General features: G+C 36.2%; 1 long non-coding RNA gene across 1 annotated transcript; it reads right to left on the bottom strand.

Moving 5' to 3' along the window:
- Positions 1 to 5,828: 5,828 nt before the first annotated feature.
- LOC141626862 (uncharacterized) lies at positions 5,829 to 19,954 on the bottom strand. The gene is made up of 5 exons (XR_012536442.1): positions 19,640 to 19,954; positions 19,402 to 19,516; positions 8,581 to 8,730; positions 7,814 to 7,883; positions 5,829 to 6,211 (listed from the first exon to the last, which is right to left on the bottom strand). It is a non-coding gene; the product is annotated as an uncharacterized LOC141626862 (long non-coding RNA).
- Positions 19,955 to 20,334: the final 380 nt, after the last annotated feature.

The following is a 20,334-nucleotide window of genomic DNA, read 5'->3' as shown; positions in this document are numbered from 1 at the left end:
ATGACCATCATGCATAGGCTTTGATAAAGGCTTGGTTAAAGGATTAGCAATATTATCGTCTGTCCCAATCTTAGAAATGTCTATTTCCTTCCTTTCCACATAATTTCTAATTACATGGTATTTCCTTTCAATGTGTCCAGATTTATTACTAGACTTCGGCTCTTTGGCTTGAAAAATAGTCCCATTGTTATCAAAATATAGAGTGATCGGATCTTTGGCGGAATGGACTACTCCTAGTCCCTTCATGAATTGTCGAACCCAAACAGCTTCCTTTGCAGCCTCAGACGCTGCAAGGTACTCAGCCTCTGTTGTAGAATCCGCGGTAACACTTTGTTTGAAGCTCTTCCAGCAAACAGCTCCTCCATTTAGCATAAATACATAGCCAGATTGGGATTTCATATCATCTCGATCGGTTTGGAAACTTGCGTCCGTGTAACCTCTTACACGCAACTCAGTTTCTCCACCAAACACTAAGAACGAATCCTTAGTCCTTCTCAAATATTTAAGGATGTTCTTTACGGCTATCCAGTGACTCTCACCAGGCATGGCTTGATAACGACATGTCATGCTCAATGCATACGCGACGTCGGGACGAGTGCAAATTATAGCATACATGATAGACCCAACAACGGAAGCATAAGGGATGGTCTTCATGCGTTCAATCTCCTTAGGGGTAGAGGGAGACTGTGACTTGCTCAAAGTGATCCCTTGGCCCATAGGTATAAATCCTATTTTAGAGTCTTTCATATTGAACCGGTCAAGAACTTTGTCAATATAAGCTTCTTGAGTCAATGCTAGTATCCTCTTGGACCTATCCTTATAGATCCGGATACCCAAGATTCGTTGTGCCTCTCCCAAGTCCTTCATCTAGAAATGATTCCCTAGCTACTCCTTAACGGAAGTGAGCGATGGAATATCATTCCCGATGAGCAATATGTCATCCACATATAGGACAAGGAATGCAACCTTACTCCCACTAAACTTCATGTACAAACACGGTTCTTCAACACATTGAGTGAAACCGTATTGTTTAATAACACGATCAAAGCGATGATTCCAACTCCGAGATGCTTGCTTAAGACCATAGATGGACTTCTTGAGCTTACACACCTTCTTAGGGTTAGATGTATCCACAAAACCTTCAGGTTGTGTCATGTACACTTCCTCTTCTAGAATCCCATTCAAGAAGGCGGTTTTGACATCCATTTGCTAAATCTCATAATCATGAAATGCGGCAACCGCTAAGATTATCCTAATGGACCGAAGCATAGCGACTTGAGTGAAGGTTTCGTCACAGTGTAAACCATGAACTTGTGTGAAACCTTTTGCCACTAATCTAGCTTTATAAACATCTATATGTTTTTCCAGGCCGAGCTTAATTTTATATATCCATTTACACTGAAGGGGTCGCACTCCCTCAGGTAAATCCACCAAGTCCCATACTTGGTTCTCGTACATGGAATCCATTTTGGACCTCATGGCTTCTAGCCAATGCGAGGAGTAGGTACTAGACATGGCCGATTTGTAGGTGGTGGGTTCATCACTTTATAAAAGTAACAAAACACCATCCTCTTCAATGTTACCAAGGTAGCGGTCAGGTGAATTAGAAATCCTACTTGACTTTCTAGGAACAATTACCATTTTAGAGGAGGAGGGAACGTTATCCTCCACGTTCTCCTCTACCTTATTCTCGGTTTGTGGCTCTCGAACTTCATCAAGTTCAAATTTTCTCCCACTCTTTCTTCTAGAAATAAACTCTTTTTCTAGGAAGACAGCATCACGAGCCACAAACACTTTGTTCTCATTTTTATTGCATAAGTAATAGCCAAGTGTTTCCCTTGGATATCCTACAAAAAGACATTTGTCAGACCTGGGTGCAAGTTTATTGTCAGACTTAATCTTGACGTACGCTTCGCAACCCCAAATGCACATGAATGATAAATGAGGGACTTTGCCTGCCTATATCTCATATAGAGTCTTATGGCCGCTTTAGTCGGGCTTCGATTTAGTGAAAATATTGCAGATAAGAGGGCAAAACCTCAAAATGAACCAGAATGCTCGGTTAGACTCATCATTGACCGAACCATATCTAATAAAGTTCGGTTTCTCCTTTTGGCTACACCATTTAATGTGGTGTGCCAGGTGGAGTCCATTGTGATACTATACCACAATCTTTTAGGTGTGAATAAAATTCAGAATTTAGATATTCACCACCACGATCGGATCGTAGGGTTTTAATCTTTTTTTCCAATTCGTTCTCTACTTCATTATGAAACTCTTTGAACTTGTCAAAAGCTTCACTTTTCTTCTTCATCAAGTAGATATACCCATATCTACTCAAATCATCAGTAAAAGTAATGAAGTAGGGAAAACCTCCTCTAGCAGTGATAGTTAATGTTCCACACACATCCGTATGTATGAGAGCCAAAACCTCACTTGCTCGTGTCCCTTTTCCCTCAAAAGGTGCCCGAGTCATCTTGCCTAAAAGCCAAGACTCGCATATACTATAAGATTCGAAATCTAATGGTTTGAGCACTTTTGATGAAGCAAGTCTCTTAATGCGTCTTTCGTTTATGTGACCTAAACGACAATACCAAAGGTAGAATTCATTTGGATCATCCTTTTTGAGCTTTTTAGTTTCCACATGATAAACGTCATTAACATCATTTAAAACATAAATACCTCCAATTGAAATGGTCTTGCCATAAACCAAATCATTCAATGAAAAAGTACAACAATTGTCGTTAATCATAAAACAAAAGCCTTCCGCGTCTAACGCAGAAATGGAGATGATGTTCTTGGTTAAAGTTGGTACAAAATAACACTTATTTAAAAACAACTCTAAACCATTAGCTAAAGTGAGCACATAGGTCCCCACGGAAACGACCGCTACTCTAGCTCCATTCCCCATGCGGAGATCCACATCACCTTTTGCTAGTGCTCGCACGTCCCTTAAACCCTGCAAATGATTACAAAGGTGAGAGCCACATCCGGTATCTAATACCCAAGTGGAAGTGCTAGCATAATTAATGTCTATCACATAGAGAGAGGAAATCATACTAATAGGCGTAACACGCCCTTCCTTGAGGTCCTCCAAGTATTTGGGACAACTCCTCCTATAATGCCCCTTCCCATTACAACGGAAACCTTCGGCCTCGGAGAGTTTGACATTATCTGCCTTGGGTTTGCCATTCTCAACAGTTTTCCCCTTTCCCTTGTCTTGTTTCTTTGACGATTTCTTGAATTGGGACTTTTCTTTCCCATTTCCCTTCCTAACTCCAAGTGACATGTTCTTTAACTTCATAGTGAGAACATCCCCTTTTGTCACTCCCACTAGCTTCCATATCCCTCTCCACTTGGGTGAGGAGTGTATGAATTTCATGATAACTCTTATCCATGCCAGTTATGTTATAGTTTACCCTATAGTGGGCAAACTTGGTATGAAGTGAGTGGAGGATGTATCCACCACAAGATTTTTAGGAATTTTACACCGTAGACGTTCTAAGATGTCAACATATTCGACCATATTTAGTACATGGGGACCAACCTATTGGCCCCTCTCAAGCTTTTCTTCAAAGAAGCGTGCCGCCGCTTCTTAATGGTGGACATTAGGTGTTTGTAAAAACATAGTAGTCATACGAGTGAATATCTCGTACGCGTTCAAAGAAATGGATGAAAGTTTGAGACTTGGGGACATCGACCATATCAACACATTTTTGATATCATTGGACATCCTCATATAGTCATCATAGGTGGTCAGCACAACCGATGAAGCCCTTGAGTCGGGCTTGATGGGAGGGGCATCGGTCAAGTAAGCGAGCACGTTTTCGGACAACGCGGCACTTTTGATGTTGGATTCTCATTCAAGAAAGTTACTACCGTCATCTTTTAAGGTTAATTTGTCCATTACCGACCTTAGCCATGAATCTTTGCCTAGTGGAGTAGTCGATGGAGTTGATTAAGTTGCCATTGCGAATTAAAATGCTACAACAAAATAAGGAAATAGTAACATTCATTGTTTTAAATTTACTTGTGAAACATGTTTAACATGTTTTAACAGTTATATAACGTTCTCTCACTAAATTATATAAATGATTCCAAGATTCGTTTTTAAACAAAAATGAGCATCGCTTGGGCGAAACTGTAATACCCGTCCTTTTGGGGACCCATTTACCAACGCTGACCGACCTTTAGGGGAAGACAATAGCCTTAGTGATGCGTGCTAGAGTTACCTTGTGCTTTGATTGCCTTTAGAAGTGAGTGGTACTCGATAGAGTAGAGGCTACTTGATCGAGTAGCTTGGGTACTCGATCGAGTAGGGGCCACTCGATCGAGTAAGTAGGTTACTCGATGGAGTAGCGTCTTTTCAACGAGGGTTTATAATCGTGTTTTGTTAAAACCGCAAATCATTTCCGCCTCCTTCCTTCAGATCTATAAGCCGCCTCCCTCCTTTCCCTTCACCAAATACCTTCCATGGGAGCCTTTCAAGATGCTTGTGCCATAGGAGTGGCTAGCTTGAGTCGGGTAGCGGTCTCTTTGCCAGGTTTCTACGTGTAGGTATGTCGTCATCATCGTCCTTGTCATTGTGTTTTCAGTTACGGTTAGAATGGTAGTGATAAAGGATTGTATTGTGTGTCTATGTGTTGCTTGATTGATGGGTGTTACGTGTGTGGACGTGGAATCGCTGCAGTTGCTTAAAGGTAGGTTCGCCTACTCAGTTTCTGTTGATTGTCTAGTGTGTCGGTTGTTGTATTGTTGTTGTGACCGTGCGGTTGAGTATACATGGTAATTGGTTGGTGTATGCTGTTTTGTTGATTGTCGTTGTATTGCAGCTGTGTGTGATTGATTGTCCCTGGTTCTCGAGGTGCGTTCTCGGCTGAGTGGAATCACTTGCGGGAATGGCTTCATGCCCTAGTTTCGCTCTCCGTGGAACCCGCCATGGGAGGGGATGTGCACATTAATGGAACAAGGTTATCGCTCGGTATGATGAGCGGGGATTTGGTGGGGACGGCTGCGGTCTCCTACTAGCAGGGCTAGTCCAGTGGACGGTCGGTGATGGAGATTGGTTGGAGTGGTTGAGACTGTGTGTGTGTTTGGTTGTGTTTGTAATATGTTGGTACTGTTTGTTGTGTCATACCTCAGTTACTGGCCTTGTGTGGCTGTCTTGTTTGTTTTGTTGTGTCTGCCGTGATCCTTTATGGTGAGCAGTCCGTCTTAGCAGGTGCTGTCTTAGATGCTAGCTGGAGTCCGGGTTGGGATGAGTCCTTACGAGTAATGTCAGAAGTAGTTCTATAGCTTTGGCGAGTGTACCTTTGTTTTAGTAGTTCAGTTTTAACACTTGTAATATAACCGTAACTGTTATTTTATCGACTTTGATGATAACTTACCTCGGGCAACCGAGATGGTGGTGCCCTTATATGCTAAGGAAGGTCTCGTTAAGGCTCCTCGGTATATGGGGGTGTCACAAAGTGGTATCAGAGCGACGATTTCGGAACCTGTAACAAATGAACCTAATGAACGTAGTGAGTCTGATAAAATGAACCTGGTGTATGTATATTGGGAACCCCAGCCGATGCTAGATTTTGGGTGAGTAGGTGCCCTCATTTCAAAATCTTGGCCCCATTGTGCTTAAGCCAGTCACTGGGTATGGGAATGTTTAGTCGGCCATCATTATATCTATAAAAGAGGAATGATAAAAAGCTGAGGTGGCACAACCTCCTTTAAGAATTAAGGCAATGAAGCTCTCACATTCAACCTCACAAAATCAATTCTTTTTTAGCCAATCACGTTTTGCAATATGGCCACATCAGCACACCAAAAAAAAAAAACAAGGGCAATTAAATCTGACGTTTAATTACATAAAAAAAAATTCAAAAGGTCCAATTAAATATCAGTTCAATACTTCAATTCTAACGTTGAATTACCAAAAAAAAAGGGTCCAATTAAAACTCACGTTCAATTACCCTAACCCTTTGTCATTCTCCATGCTATCTCACGTTCAATTACCCTAACCCTTTGTCATTCTCTATGCTACTTGAGAATGACAATGAACAATTAGAATTACAAATTCCCAAGAGACTCAATAAATTTTCCAGAACACAAGCCTTTCTCCTTCCCAATATTACTTTATAATTGCAAATGAAAATAGCCCAATTGTCTTCATACTATCTTCATTTGCTAACGTATACATCACTTTTCATCACTTTTCAACCTGTAAACAAAGTATAGATCAGTTTTCACCACTTTTCAATAATTTGAAGCAAATTTCTTCAATTTCTCAAATGGCAATTGCACCCCTTACTATTAGTCAACTCAAATATGGAGTAAGGCTTACGGAAATGAATGTTAGAGTGGTGCACAAGTGGTCAAGGCCGGAATTCATCAACAAAAACAAGAGTGAAGATAAGAAGAAAACCGAAGCCATTGAACTTTTGTTTGTTGATTCAAAGGTATGTCTAATTTTTTTTTCCAAGCAAATATTTCACATCAGATAAATACCCTTTATTATTAACTCCAATTGCAGCCAAATAATTCCCACAAACCCTAATTTATGATCCAATTTACTAATATTTGGCACTTGCAACACACTTGAAATTAGATGAATATATTTATGCAAAAAAAAAAAGTTGGCACTAAGATATTTAGTTCAAGTTTAGAAAAGAACATAACTTTATATGTTAATTCAAAAATAAACAAATACCCAGATTAGAAAATGGGGAGATCTAATCAAATTAGATGAATATATTTATGCAAAAAGAACGTTGGAAAATCAGTTGGCAGAACTCATCTAATTTAAAGTTAATTAAACAATTTTATGTGTGATAAATATTTTTTTGGCAGAACGAAGTCATCCAAGCTACTGTTAGGAAACAACTAATTTCCTATTTTAGCTCTAAGCTCTCTGTGGATAAAGTTTACACCATCCGTAACTTAACCGTAGACAACAACACCGGACTAGACAAGGCTACCTCTCATAGTTATCGTTTGAAGTTTGAGTTTTCAAGTAAAGTTCAAGCCACAACTGATTCATCTATTCCGATGCATGGGTTTCGTATTGCTGATTTCAAGGATTTTATTGATGGTAGAGTTCCCGGTACCCATTACATAGGTATGACCCTTTCACATATCTAATGTTTCGTCACTGGTAATTTTTTTTCCTACAATTTCTTTTACTTACAATTTTTTAAAATGTTCCACTTTTATGGCTATAGATGTTATTGGAAAAGTTTATGAGATTGGTCCAATCACTGAAACTACACACAAGCATAAGTGTCGCACCATTAAGCTAGAAGACCTTGAGTAAGTGCAAAGCCATTATCAGTTTGTCACTTCTTTCGCCTTTTTAATTGGCAAAACAAAATAAGGTACAATTTTGGGTTTGATGCAGGGGGAATCAACTATGTTGCACCTTATGGGAACCACACACGGTTGAACTCCCTGCTGCTCTATCTAAGCTACCTAATCCGGACCAGTCTAAAGTTATTGTCATACAATGTGTGCAGGCTAAAAGATTTGAGGGTACTATTACTTTGTCACCTTATGATGAATTGTTGTTTAATATAAAAAATTAGTTTAAATATAAACTTATAAAATTATATTTTTAGGTGTTTGGCGTGTCTAGACAACTTTTAACTAAATCGTATTTGTATTTCATGTCAACCCCGATATACCTCAAGTGAAAGATTTTGAGCCAAGGTATCAATTTGTTTATACTCTTCTTCTTAGTATCATTTTGCACGCCCTATTTAATTATCAATTTTTAACATTCACAATTAAGCGAGAATAAACATAAAAACAAAATTGCACCACTTACCCCTACTTCTTCAATATATGTAGTCTTTCTACTCCGTCACCAAGTAACTCCTTGCAAATTATTGAAATTCCTGACGACGACGTTGACGATGATTACATGTCAAGAGAAAATATAAGGAGTATCAGTGACCTAAAAGAGAATGAAAAGGTGATTATTCTTTGCTAAAAAGCCTTTTGTTTGGCTACGTCAAAACAATTAGAAATACTAAAACAACTATTAATGCAGGCGGGTTATTTCTATACATATGGAAAAATTGTTAACCTTGATTGCACGGCTGGATGGTACTATGATAGTTGTAAGCTATGCTGGTCTAAGTGTATCAAAAGTGACAAAGGAAAATGGGTTTGTACATGTGAACAGTGTGATGGTTACATAAACCGTGTTACGACAAGAATTCCTAGGTAAAATTATTAAACTTTATGCATTTTTTACAATTGTGCCATATAATTTCATTAACCTCTCAAATTTTTCCTTAAACACCTTCTTTCCTACAGGTACCAAGTAAAGTTCGAGGTTACTGACCCGTTGGATGATTGCGTCCACTTTGTGGTTTTTGATACTCAGATCAATCAATTCATCACTCCAACCGCTGCGGAGATGCTTGCAAAAATTGAAGAGGTTTTATAATATCTAAATTTTACCTTTTACAATCAATTTTAAGGAAAATTCCACCAATATTCAATCAGGGATAAAAATTACCGCCTTTAATATTCTATTTTATGTGTCATTTTTTTTGTCATAGCTTGGTGGTGATAAAGAAGATATACCTCGCGAATTGGATGCTTTCATTGACAAGTCATTTCTTTTCAAGGTCTATGTACACGAAAAGTTTAACGTGAGTCAAGGCTCAACTTCATACACGGTCTCCACTTTGTGTGACGACGCATACCTTGCTAACAAATGGCTTTCCAAGTACACTGAAATGTTCAAGGTCGGTTACAATTTTCTTTGTTTTCATACTTCCCTCTTATTGTGAGAATTAAACATAACTTCTTCTTGAGAATATTGTAACCGACCTTTCCTTTTCCAATTACAGGAGGAGTTTCATTGTTTTAAATCGAGGACTGAGCCTTTGCTTATCAAGGAAAGTTCGAAGGCCTTAATTGACATCATTAACGCTGAGGTAAATAATCTGGGTAAAACAATAACTTTACCGAAATCGTGCCCCAAAAATAGTTTCTTATACTAACAACTTTTAAAACTTTAAAATTTAGGAAGAAGAAAAGTCTCGGGCAGACAGATGACAGAGAATCACTCCTCTCAAAAGGTCCCCAACCAACGACTATCAGTCTGCTGATGGTGATGCTAGCTCCGCAACAAAGAATAACGTCATTGTTAAGAAAGAAAAGTGATCCATCTCCATTTTATAATTGGGATTGGCATGAAGTATTTTGGAATGTTTGTCTTTGGAGTAGACGTTTCTATTTTAATTCCTTAATGCATCGTTCATCTTTTGGAATGTAACTTAAACAAGATATTTTTGTTGTTCTTATCTTTGACGATATGTTTTTTTTTTTATTTCTCAATCTTCAGCTTTTAATTATTTTCTATGTAATGCAACCTACTACAACCTAAATTTGATTTTTCATGTCGGTTTAAACATGTTAGGCGACATAAAAAAACATACGAGCAAAAAATAAAATAAAAATAAAAAGGAAAAAAAGGAAAAAAAGGATTTTAGGTTTAAGTTAGAATTTAATGAGGAAAATTGTGTTGGGTTGAGTTAACTGAAAATGAAATATGAAAAAGCTTAGTTGATTGATGACTTGAAAGCGAGCAGTGTAGATATAGTTTTGGTCAACATTATCGAAACTATGGTCAAACCAGCAAAAAAAAAAAAAATGGCCACAACAGGAAATAAAAGGTAAAAAAAAAGGCGAAAAAATTCAATGCAACGTGACATTGGGGAAATTAAAAAAGGATAAGAAAAAATTGCATTCTACCGTGTCAAAAAACGTGTACTTAATAATTTCATAACCAACCTAATTAATTTAACCCTTTGTCATTCTCAAGGTTACTCGAGAATGAGCCTCTTAGAACCTTCTAAAGCAGTCCCTTAGAATTCTAAAAAGTGCACACAAAAAATATGACTACAGCAGCAAAAAAAAAAAAAAAAAAAAAAATCAAAGTGCACTGCAATTATAGCAAAACCTAATTAATCTAACCCTTTGTCATTCTCAACGTTACTCGAGAATCCCAATCTCACGGGAATGATAAATGATTTCTTAGCTGTTCCTTAATTCTCTTCCTCAACTTCAACTACCTATACATATAATACTCACACCATTCACTGTGACAGTCTCTGAATAAGAAAAGATAAACAATTCTACTTCTACTTTTCACCCATGCCTGGATCAAGTTCTGAACAACCACCAAGAAAGAAGAGTAGAAGAAAAAACAAAGAGGATGGAAAAGGTTAGTTTTTGTTTTAACTGCAGATTTTTTTAAAAACAACCCTTTACAATGATTTTCCTCTTTCACGCTTCTTTGTAGAAAACTCAGAATTTTCAAGAGCAACTCCTCAAACAATCCTTATACGTTCTTTAAACACCCCAAAATTAGGTATGTTATTTCATCTCAGATAAGAAGAAGGATGCCATTGAACTTCTATTTGTTGATTCAAATGTATGTCTATTTTTTTCCTTTTTATCTTTTATTATATAATGCAAATCAGAATTTGAGGGTTAAAGGTTTATATTATCAATCATTCATGCCAAGTTCAAGGTGTCCATCCAAGAGAATTGATGACGGATATGACAAACCGCAGACATATATAGATCTGCATGGAGAGATTTGTGTCTCTGTACGGTATAGTTCTAAACATCTAATTAAACCCTCAGAATTCAATGAGCAGAACTCATTTAATTTTTTGAATAATTTTAGTCTTCGAACTAAAAGAAAACTACTTTAAAATGGTAATGCAGTTAGTGCCAGGGAGCTAAGGGTCGGTAATATGAATTGCAGCAACCACCACGTGTATAAAGTAGTCAAGAGAAGAGAGAGGATGAAGAGAGAACAAACCCCAGCTCGCATTTGATTAAGGCCGTCATTAGTATGAACAAGTAGAAACCCCGGAGTCTGCTTTGGTCCGCATATATACATCACATAACAAAATAACATTAGTATTTCAAAGTTTCAGATGATAACTAAAATTAAGCAAAGGAAATATTGATCTCTTAAGAGTATATGAATCATTAGGGCTAATACAAGGCACGAAATCACGATGATTTGGAGGCATCTTCCATAATGATTTACTAGCACCAACCAACTGTCAATTCTTACCAACCATTCTAATAGAAAATTCAAATAATAGATCTAATAGAAAATTCAAATAATAGATCGAGCTGTGAGCCACAAATCGCTTACTAAAAGGACATGATTTATGTATGGAGACCCCATGCTCAATTTAACCCATGCAAATTAGAATAATATTAAGCTAAATGCAGTAACAATTTTTGTAATTGTTTTCTACACAAGTTTATTACCATGTTATTAGGTACTCCTACTTTACCTCTACAAGATTTGACAAACCAACAAATGCCAAGCCATGCTTCAAGTCAAACAAATAAGGGTAAAGCACCACTCTACCAGTCTCAATCTCAATCTCAATTTGGTACGTCTCTCAGTGTACGGTTTTACAAATATAAAACATGCATAAATTAATATTTCTAATACTTCCCATAGCTTTAATTATGTTACTACATATTTTATATTAATTTTGTTATATATACGGTTTTTTAGTACTCTTAAATTCTTAAGGTGCTCTTACACTCTCAAATTGTTAAGTCAATAATATCTGAAAGTACCTTTAATTGACAATCTTTTAGGTAATCCATTTTTCCCGCTTAGTGGGATAACAACAAACTGCCATATTCAAAGTTACTCAACTACACAATCAAGGAAGGGTAAAGCAACTCTTTACCAATCTAATTCAGGTATTTGTATCAATCTTCAGTTAACAAATTTAACTTTTTTCTACATAAGTTCATTACTATCTTAGTTTGTAACTTATGTATAATTAGCAACATTATTAGGTACTCCAACTCTACCTCTACATGACTTAACAAACACACAATTGCCAAGACATGCCTCAATTAAACCTGATAAGGGTAAAGCACCACTTTACCAATCTCAACCAAAAAGTGGTAAGTCTCTAAATTTACGGATAATTCAGTTCATATCATGTATCAACCAATATTTTAAATTCTTTCGTAACCTTTAATTATGTTACTCCCAATCTTATTACGCAACTAAAGTGAATGATTTTACGCAATCATATCACTCACATGCAGATAATACTCCACAACTACAATTGGCTAATTCTATAAACAATTTCTGGAGAGGTAAAGATCTTTGAACTCTCTTTTTATAAAAATTAAGAATTATATATTGTATTTTTCTTTTAGCCTCTATTGTTTACACTTATCCGTCTAATAGATTATCAATACGGGAAAAGTGTAAATGACTACTATATGGCACAAAACGCAAGGAAGCAACAAAAGCTAAGACTATCCCAAAAGAGAACTAATGAAAATCCTGGAGTTGGTGTGTCACATAACAATGTGACACACCAACGTCAACTGTATGTGAAATTAGCGAGACAAAAGAGGAAGCTTATCTTAAGTCAAGAAAGGATGGCTAGGAATTCTTCTATGTTGATGTCTACAACTCCATTGAGCACCATCACATTTGGTAATTATCATCGTTAATTTTTTAATAGGTAGTAAGAAAAAAAAATATTTTACTTATTAGGTACTATTTGTGTTTGTTAAGTATGTCAACAATGTTAGTGACTTCTCATAATCTAACCCTTATTTGGTAATTGTTCAGCTAATTGTGGAGTTCAACTCTCCGGAAATCAATTTCTACCCACTAGCAGCACTTCCGTGCAAACTACGAATCATAGGCAAAACATAATCGAAGAAAGGATGGCTAGGAATTCTTCCATGTTGATGTCTACAACTCTATTGAGCACCATCACATTTGGTAATTATCATCGTTAATTTTTTAATAGGTAGTAAGAAACAAAAAATATTTTACTTATTATGTACTATTTGTGTTTGTTAAGTATGTCAACAATGTTAGTGTTCTCTCATAATCTAACCCTTATTTGGTAATTGTTCAGCTAATTGTGGAGTTCAACTCTCCGGAAATCAGTTTCTACCCACTAGCAGCACTTCCGTGCAGACTATGAATCATAGGCAAAACATAATCGAAGAATTGGCAAGGGATCTTTCAATGACCTATGATGTGTTTGAAGCTACCAACCATAGGTCAAATTCGGATGTTAACATTCCAAAGTTAAATTGTCTTAAATTTGAAAAACTGCATTTTTATTTTACCTGCACTTAGGTTTTTAAATTTGTCATTATCTATTTTCTTCATATCTTTTCTTCCGATTGACCTTCTTAATTAATAACAGAAGGGTACCATGATATCGGAGACCCTACTTACACCTGCACAAAATGTGGAGCTCAGATGTGGTATGATGAAAGAGATCGTATGGATATCAAGCCCATAGTCCCCTCTTTAACATGTGTTGCAAAAATGGAATAGTTGAACTGCCCTTTATTAAAAAACCTCCTAAGTTGTTACATGATCTTCTAATGCGAAAACATCCCAAAAGTAAACATTTCATGGAAAACATACGGTCATACAATAATATGTTTTCCTTTACATCTATGGGTGGTAAAATTGACCATGCACTCAACCAAGGTAGGGGTCCTTACACATTCAGAATAGGTGGGCAAAATACACATTTAATTGGAAGTTTATTACCTAATCATGACGGACCACCTAAATTCTGTCAACTTTATATCTACGACACGGAAGAGGAGTTGAGGCATAGGAAGAATGCAGGAAGGTGAGCCTTAAATTTATTTAATTTTTTTTAATATTAATATAGTTTCTTATTCTTTAATTTATTTTTCAATTGTAATCGCAGTTCTACAAATCCAGGTCAATTTGATGATGGACTAATCGATGATTTAAAAAAAATGGTCGATCGTTACAATGTTTTGGCAAAATCATTTAGAATGGCAAGAGATAGGCTTAACGAAGGTGCCGGTGGTGAGGTAAGGTTGAGGCTCATTAGCGGACGACAAACAGATGGGAGAACATATAATCTACCCCCGTGCCGGAGGTGGTGCCCTCATTGTTGGAGATCTTGAGAACACGATTGATAGTCGGGACATTATTCTTGAGGAACGCAGCGGTAGACTACAACGTATATCAGAGCTACATGCTTCTTATTTAGCCCTACAGTACCCTCTTCTTTTCCCACGTGGAGAAGATGGCCATAGGCTTGGTATCCCTCATAATCCACGTTCTTTAAGTAAATCAAGAAATAGTCAGAGCTCTCGGGATAAGCTTACATTGAGGGAGTGGTTTGCTTTTCGCATCCAAGACCGATCGGCAGATAGGGAAGCTCCGACAATTTTGATGGGAGGTATAAGATTTGATGCCTAATTTATTATGTTGACAATTACCGTTCTTATGTTTTTTTTTCTCAGTCCAAAGTTAATACAAAGCTAAGTAAAATAGTTTTTTTTTTTTTTTAGTTTGAACGTTTTTTTTTAATGGCAGGTAAACTATTTCAACAAATCCTTGCCGATGGTTTGACAATGATAGAATCTCAACGGTTAAAGTATTTCTGTCTTAACCAACCAAAATTGCGATCGGAAAATTTCAAGAATCTCGCGAATGCTGCCGCTACAGGTCAAACTAACCCGTCCTCCTGGTGTTGTTACATTTGTACCGTCATCTTTTGTAGGTGGTAAAGGTTACATGAGGGAAACATATCAGGATACAATGACCATATGTAGGTGGTGTGGATATCCTGATTTGTTTATTACGTTCACATGCAATCCAAAATGGCCTGAAATAACTAGGTTTGTTCAAAAAAGAAATCTGCGGCCAGAGGACAGACCTGATATACTTACTCGACTATTTAAGTTGAAACTCGAAGAGATAATTAGGGACTTAAAAGAACGACATCTTTTTGGACGGACAAGGGCAGGTGATGAACTATACGTTTTCATCTTATTTTTATTTTCCATTTCCAATTTTTTTTTCCGAAGTTTTATTATTAACATCGACTATATAATATTACTTTGCTTGAAATTATCAGTTGTCTATACTATTGAGTTCCAAAAACGCGGCCTCCCACATACTCATATTTTGCTTTTTTTTACACCGAGAGGACAAGTTTCCTGAAGCCGCTGACGTGGACCGTATTATAAGTGCTGAAATCCCAGATCCTGCGAAAAGCCCAGCACTATATGAAGCAGTGAAAAATAGTATGATTCACGGTCCATGTGGGGATCTTAACCCAGATTGTCCATGCATGATTGACGGAAAATGCTCGAAAATTTTTCCAAAGAAGTTTAATGAAAGAACAACAATCGACGGTGATGGTTATCCTGTTTATAAGAGATGAGAAAACGAACCGACAATTGAGAAAGATGGAAAAACAATTCATAACGGATATGTTGTTCCTTACAATGCAGATTTATTGTTGAAATATCGGGCTCACATTAATGTTGAATGGTGCAATCAGGCAAGATCAATCAAATACTTATTCAAGTACATTAATAAAGGATATGACAGTGTCACCGTTAGTGCAACTCGCAGCAACAATGGTTTAGTCAAATCCATTCTTTTCTTATTTAACTCCTATTGTTCCATTCGTTTTTGTTTGAATGTTTTAATAACTTGTGGTTTTTTGAAATGTAGGTAGTCAGGACCCAAATCAGATTGATCAAATACAACAGTTTTATGACTGTCGTTACATTTCACCATGTGAAGCTGTGTGGAGGATTTTTGCCTTTGACATTAACTACAGGACACCGCCTTTTTTTACGTTTGGATTACCATCTCCCAATGAGCAAAATGTTATTTTCCATGATGATGACCCAATTGATGAAGTTGTCGAAAGATCTGCTTTGGATCCAGGACAAAATTCACTGCATGGTTGGAATATAACAAAAACCATTCCGATGGTAGAGATTTGACGTATTGTGAGTTCCCAAATAAATATGTCTGGAATAAAGACACAAAGGCCTGGACTAAAAGAAAAAAAGGGCTTTACTCTCGGCCGAATGTATCATATGTCTCCAAATGGTGGTGAAAGATTTTATTTGAGAACCCTACTGAACTTTGTTAAAGGACCAAAATCATATGAAGAGATTCGAACTGTAAATGAAATACCTCTCCCAACTTTCAAAGAAGCTTGCTATGCTTTAGGCTTACTTGGTGATGATAAAGAGTATATCGATGCCATTAAAGAAGCGAGTGAATGGGGATCTGGATATTACCTTAGGAATCTGTTTGCTACCCTTCTATTGGCAAACAGCTTAGTCAAGCCAGAATTAGTGCGGGAGGACACTTGGCCACTATTATCAGATGATATCCTATACCGCAGGAGAAGAGAACTACGTAATTTAGGTACTTTCTTAATTATTTATAACTCTTAAACTAATACCTTCGTTATCGTTTTAATTTTTGCCTTTCCTTTTTACTGAACTTTAAATTTTCCATGTTTGCGTTTCCATAGATCTCTGTCACGACGAGCAATTGAAAAATTACGCGTTATCCGAGATTGAAGCTTTATTGCAAAGAAATGGTAGTTCATTGCGTAAATTTGACAACATGCCATTCCAGATTTCGACATTCATGCTATGAATTGAATAGGCTATTGGAAGATGAATTATCCTATGACAAGGAAGTTTTGAAGAAGGAACATGAAGTTCTCACTTCTTCCATGAGTGATGAACAAAAAAGTGTTTATAGAAAAATAATGTGCTCTGTTCAAAGTGGTCAAGGTGGTGTATTTTTTGTTTATGGTTACGGTGGTACCGGTAAAACTTTTCTCTGGAGAACTTTGTGCGCTGCAAAAAGGTGTAAAGGTGATATCGTTATCGCTGTTGCTTCAAGTGGCATTACCGCTATCCTTCTTCCAGGTAGACGAACACCCCATGCAAGACTTAGCATACCGATAAACGTAGACGAAAACTCCACCTGCCCTGGTATAAGACCAGGAACTGATTTGGTAGAGCTATTACCGAGGGCAAAGCTCATCATATGGGACGAGGCACCTATGGTTAATCATTATTGTATTGAAGCTCTTGATAGAAGTTTGAGAGATATCATGCGATTTTCATCAGAAGGAGATCCTGAGAAACCTTTTGGAGGGAAACTAGTTGTGTTTGGCGGTGATTTTCGACAGATTTTGCCAGTTGTACCTAAAGGAAGCAGGCAAGAAATCGTTGGCGCCGCTATCATTTCCTCTCCTTTGTGGAGATATTGCAAGGTTAGAAAGATTTTTCTTTATTTTGTGTGTTCTTTTGTACGTTTTACTGTTTTAGAAGTCCTTATTTTAAATTTATTAATGAAATTTAGAACCTTTAATTTTTTCTTCTTTGTTTGTTTTTTTAGGTTCTAAAGCTCACGAAAAAATATGAGACTTCAAGTTGGAAGTTGAGTCGACATCAATGAAAAGACAATTTTTTGAGTGGATTCTCGATGTTGGAGATGGACTAGCAGGTGGCCCAAATGATGGTGTAGCTAGCTTTCAATTGCCCGAAGATATTCTTCTTCATCCTGGTCCAAATCCAATAGCTACCATTGTAGAGAGCACTTATCCATCTTTAAAAGAACATTTAGGTGACCCTCAATACTTCACGGAAAGGGCTGTCCTTGCTCCTACTCACGATATCGTGGAGTTGGTAAACGAGTTTGTATTGGATCAAATTGATATGGAAGAGAAAGAATACCTAAGCTCGGATGAAATAAGTAAAGAAGAGACAAACGGGGGGTTCGGGAACTCTATTCCACTGAGTTTCTAAACACTATTAGATGCTTTGGTCTCCCAAATCACAACCTAAAGCTTAAAGTTGGTGCTATAGTCATGCTTCTTAGAAACATTGACCAAGCAAATGGTTTGTGCAATGGCACCCGACTAGAGGTAACTCATTTAGGAAAACGAGTTATAGGTGCAACTGTTATTTCTGGAAGTCATATTGGCAGTAAAGTGTATATTGCCCGCATCACCTTGACCCCTTCAGACACCACTAGATTCCCAATTAAGTTTGAAAGGAGACAATTTCCTTTGGCAGTTTGCTTTGCAATGACTATTAACAAGAGCCAAGGGCAATCTCTATCCCGTGTTGGTCTTTATCTTCCTAGACCAGTCTTTACCCATGGACGGGTTACGTTGTTGCTCTCTCGCGGGTTACAAGTAAGAAAGGTCTGAACGTCCTTATTTTAGATGAAGACAAAGGCATGACTTCTACAACAACTAATGTTGTTTACAAGGAGATTTTCGAGAAATTATGAGATTGTCCGAGACTATCCTAATATCAGATTTTACTCTATTGTAGATTGTATTTGAATTTGAATTTCTTCTAATTGCTTAATGTTTGACATTTGTTATCTTTTACTCTTTTCAAAATGGCTATCCTTTTTGAAAATTAAGTTGGTGCTGCATGTGAACTCTCTACAAAACTTTTACATTTTATGAGAATTAAGAAAATAAACATTTTTAAAGGAATGCAAGAACCTATGTATTTTTAACATTTTTAAATTAATGCACTATTTAATTGTCAATTTATATCATGAACAATTAACGAATTCTAAACATAAAGTTAAAATTTTACGAGGCTAATTTTTAAGAAACTAAACATTTTTAAGTTCATGCAAGATTAAGATTTAAGAAATTTTCGTCCTAGAAGTTGATGCAAGATTAACATTTAAGAAAATTCTAAACATCTGTAACTAACGTATAATTAATAATATGAAAAAAACCTATTGATTTTTTGACAAATAACAATATAAATTTCCAACAACAAAAGTTTTTGAATTTAGCAAAATAGATGTAAAGGAAACTTATCTTTTATCACATAAGGATGGCTACAAAATCTTCAAAGATAACTGCTTTAACACCTTTCGACTTGGAGTCTCATTCGTTACTTAACATCATCGCCTCAAATTATTCACAAAAAAAAAAAATATTAGTCAACCTGTACAATTACTTAACATATTCTCAATCATAACTGTAAATCAAAGTTTAACGTGCTACAGTTCTGATATATTTCCGTAAAAAGATCTCAATTTTCTATGACCACTTCACAATTAATAGACACTCGAAAATTAAGAATACCCTTAATTTTATCAATTAATCTCAAAAATTCAAGACAATCAGATAGTCACGGTCAGTGAATATTAACGTTGTCAATGATACATGTTAAATATCAAAATTTTAAGACAATTAGATAGACACTCCCTCCATTTTTATTTGAACTGTTTCCGTTTCGCATTCACGGTCAGCGACTATTAATGTTGACAATGATACATGTGAAAGTATCAAATTAAAATTGACATCGCCAGACTCACAAAGTCAAATATTTAGGAAATAAAATTGAACAGTATAATTTGATCAGCTAAACAGAACAATTGAATTACGGGTATTCCCCCTATTCACATAACACAAAGAGACTTGACATTTTAACAGACAACCTTGAAACAACTATAATTTGATCAGCTAAACAGAACAATTGAATATATAACTAATGGCGAAGAGAGGCACATACCATAAGTTCCAGTATATAGACCGCCTGTCTATATCAGGTTCAGGTAGGACTCTCTCAAGTTGATTAGCATTAGCTATACAATCGGTTTTCACAGATCTGGACTAACCACTATTTTCTTCCCTCATTAAGTGCATCAAATGGTAACATGCAATCATAAAAAACGTGTAAATCACAAATTGCCATTATAACAGTAATTAGAAAAAGGAAAAAAAATCAAAAAAATTGACTTAATGATCACCTTTTCATTGCATGTACCCAATCTTCATTTTTTCGAACCAATCGCCGGAAAAATCTCCTTCATCTTCAATTTTTTGCTACGAATCTACCAATTTTCGCAATTTTGATCTGAAAATTGCTTCTCTGTTAATTGAAAATTGTACTGAAATGTAAATCTGAAAAGAAGGACGACGAAATGAGGAGAGAAGATGGGAAATGGAAGAACGAAATGGCTGAAATGGAGATGAAATGGCTGAAATGTGGATGAAATATTGAAATGCGTTATTGGGTGAGGGAGATATGAGGGGAGAGGTAGAAGATAAGGCTTGATCGGTTTTGGTTTTTGTTTTGTTTTGTTTTTTTGTTTTGTTTTTTTTTTTTTTAATGTAAATTTAAATTAACTATACCTACTTTACGCAACAATTTGGTCTACTCGGTTTTCAGTCTTTTCAGTTTGTGAAAATTTCAGTTTTATTAATTTTACTTATGTCAATAATTTTTCATATCCTAAATATTTCAGTTCTAACTTATATAATGTTCTTACTTAAATCTTCGTTAAACGTTTCATATTTACTATAGAATTACGGGTATTCCCCCTATTCACATTTTCATTTTTTTAACTTATTCTTTATTGTCAACAATATTTTAAAATGCCCTTATATATATTTATCGATTTTTATTTTTATTTATAAAAATCTGTACATTTTCATAAAATTA

This window comes from Silene latifolia, chromosome Y (genome assembly GCF_048544455.1).
Source record: "Silene latifolia isolate original U9 population chromosome Y, ASM4854445v1, whole genome shotgun sequence".
Classification (NCBI taxonomy): Eukaryota; Viridiplantae; Streptophyta; class Magnoliopsida; order Caryophyllales; family Caryophyllaceae; genus Silene; species Silene latifolia.
This window is presented reverse-complemented; position numbering and strand designations above follow the sequence as displayed.